Below are 307 nucleotides of genomic sequence, written 5' to 3' on the forward strand. Positions count from 1 at the left end.
ATGCACATGGCTCCTCGTCGTCGTATGCAAGTGCATGACCGCTAGCGCCCCTTCCCCACATTTCGATTGCCTTGAAAATCGTCAGCCAGCGTATTTACGTTCTATCTACGAGTTCGGCATGTCTAGCGCCTGCGCGAAGCATTATTGTCCACGTCTCATGATCATGTCGCGATGCACTCTCCCCTCAACCGCCCGTCAACGCCGGCCTATCTAATCTATGCCTTCCATGTGTCTCGTCGACCCCTCGTCACGTATAGAGTGCCGCCGCGAACCACCCTCTTGCTCGAGTGCCAGCAACGCCTTCCGC

Source organism: Eimeria mitis, genomic scaffold (genome assembly GCF_000499745.2).
Source record: "Eimeria mitis Houghton genomic scaffold, Emh_scaff3548, whole genome shotgun sequence".
NCBI classification, from domain to species: domain Eukaryota; phylum Apicomplexa; class Conoidasida; order Eucoccidiorida; family Eimeriidae; genus Eimeria; species Eimeria mitis.